The following is a 623-nucleotide window of genomic DNA, read 5'->3' on the forward strand; positions in this document are numbered from 1 at the left end:
CGATGGCCGATTGTGCAGCAGCTTCTGTCAGTTTGCCCCAGGGCAGCTGTGGCTACAATGTAGCTTATCACCATGAACGTGTGAATGACTGAATGTAGAGTAAAAAAACACTTTGGCATCTTCTCCACTACATAAGGCGCGATACACACATTTACCGCTTGTTTTTTGTCTGTTTGTTCTGTTCTTTATTAAACTTGTCCTGTCTGGCAGTGGGGCACTCAGCATTGTTGAGTTCCAAGGTGAAACTCTAAAGACTTGTGGAAGTGGATCATTACGGCTTTTGCTATGACGCTCCACCTAGTATTTATAAATTAAACTTTATTGGAAACTGCTTTGGGTTTATTTAATTAGATTGTAACGAGACAGAGAAGAAATTGGGATAGAAAGAATATTGTGGATAAAGATTTAAAGCGAAAGGAGGATAGAGGAATATGTTTCCATGTAAACCATCGTTGCCTGTTAGACTCAGAAACAACGCTCTTTTAAAATTATTGACAAAGTATTTATAGGAACATGAAGTAATTTAGTCCTCTGATTACATTTCTGAGTATTGCATCACTATGGGGGCCCATTAGCTGATACTGAAGTTCTTATACATTAATAGATTTTGTCTGTTATTTTGC

The sequence above is a fragment of the Poecilia formosa genome, unplaced genomic scaffold (assembly GCF_000485575.1).
Source record: "Poecilia formosa unplaced genomic scaffold, Poecilia_formosa-5.1.2 Scaffold472, whole genome shotgun sequence".
NCBI lineage: Eukaryota > Metazoa > Chordata > Actinopteri > Cyprinodontiformes > Poeciliidae > Poecilia > Poecilia formosa.